Source organism: Belonocnema kinseyi, chromosome 1 (genome assembly GCF_010883055.1).
Source record: "Belonocnema kinseyi isolate 2016_QV_RU_SX_M_011 chromosome 1, B_treatae_v1, whole genome shotgun sequence".
In the NCBI taxonomy this organism is placed as follows: Eukaryota; Metazoa; Arthropoda; class Insecta; order Hymenoptera; family Cynipidae; genus Belonocnema; species Belonocnema kinseyi.
Genome location: NC_046657.1, coordinates 100852904 through 100854802, shown reverse-complemented (window position 1 = coordinate 100854802; position 1899 = coordinate 100852904).

Genomic DNA, 1899 nt, shown 5'->3' with positions numbered 1-1899 from the left:
AGAAAATTTACGGTTGAGCAAGGAGCAAAAAACTCAGTTGCTGGAATTACTAAATCAATACCGAGTGTGATATTGTTGAAAAACCGGGCTCTGGACCACCATTTTCAAAACCATATCCAACAAACGCGATTAAAAGAAAGCAAAGAAAAGAAAAAGTTGGAGAGTGGAAAGCTAATAAATTAGCTACAGAAACTAGTTCGCCCTATGCGAGCCCATGTGTTCTAATAGAAAAATCAGACGGGTCTCAAGGACTGGTGGTAGACTGCCGATAGACGCATTGAAGGAAAAGACAGGGTTCATCACTCAGGATGAAACGGGACAATTCGCACTAACTGACTTTGACGATAGTGTAGTCCATTTGCGATCCTGGAATGAATTGGTAAAAAAGTTTTAAAAAATTCTAACTTTATTGAAGGATGCCAATTTGACGCTTAATTAAAACAAATGCAAATTTGGACTTGTGCAAGATGACTATCTCGGATATTCGTATGGAGCATTTGGAATTACTCCCAGAGAAAAGAAAATTCAAGCGGTCCTAGAGTTCCCAACACCCAAAAACGTTTGTGAAGCTCGCAGTTTCCATGGTTTGACCAGTTTCTTTCGCCGATTCATTCCCGGTTTTGCGAAGTTGTTAGCTCCAATAGTTGAATTGTTCAAGTAAAATGAAGTTTTTGAGTGAAACGATCGTCGAGACGAGGCATTTCGTGGAACTAAACAACTTTTAGGTTCGTATCCGATCTTAGGATATTATACTCCAAAAGCTAAGTACACCGAATTGTATACTGACGGCTGTGCAGAAGGTCTAGGCGTTATGGTACTGCAAGGTGATGATAAAAACAAGTTACGTTTAATTTACGCTATCAGCAGTAGAACTTCGGACGTCGAAAGGAATAACCATTCAGTGAAATTAGAGCTTATGGCTATAGTATGGGCTATGGAATAACTGCGAACCCTTCTGATAGGAATATCGTTTCAAATTATTGCTGATTGTCAGGCTTTGGTCCACATTAATACTTAAAAAACGAAAAATCATCAAACCGTGTGTTGGCAAAACCTGATTTCTGAGTATATCTTTGAAACACACCATCGCGCTGGCGAAATAATGTGGCATGTCGAAGCCTTGTCCCGTGCACCGATTGAGGAGGCGATTGGTGATAGATAAGGCCTTGGTGTTGAATACAATGATATCCGAGAATTAAATTTTAATGTAACAACGCAATGATGATCTATTTGAATAAAAGATAAATATCTTAGAGAAGGAAGCAAGTAAGCGCTTGCGTAGAGAACGAAGGGAGGTCAATGGCTATCTGTTGGTAGGTGGAATATTGTATAAAAAGAGTGCGGATAAAGAATTGTTGAAAGCATTAGCCAGCGTTGCAAAGTATTTTGACCGCAACAGAAGGTTGGCATTAGGATGATAGTGTTCAGAAAATAGAGCGCGATTTAAATACTTCAGTTTGCAAAACTACCGGAAAAATACCTTTTGAAGCCCTTTATGGCTATTTACCTCGCTTTAATGAAGGACTTGTTAGGCAGCTAACAGGACGGTCTAAAACATATCGCCTACCAGAAGAAGTTAGATTTAAAATCAAAGACAAAACTGAGAGTGAACAACATAGTTCGAAATAAAGGTACGATAAATCACGGTCAAAAAATATTAGATTCCAAGTGGGAGATATTGTAGTAACGAAAGCGGCAAAAAGTGCAATTGGCGAGTCTACAAAGTTACAGGCGCGTAATAAGGGACCACTGGTAATCACGGAAGGATTGCCGTCGGATACCTATCGCATACAAAATCTGAACGTCAAGGGTGAATCCAAGCGGGCAACAACGGCACATGTAAATTAGTTAAAAATTTGGCGCGGGGTTATCAGTGAAAGCGATGAAGAAAATGATGGC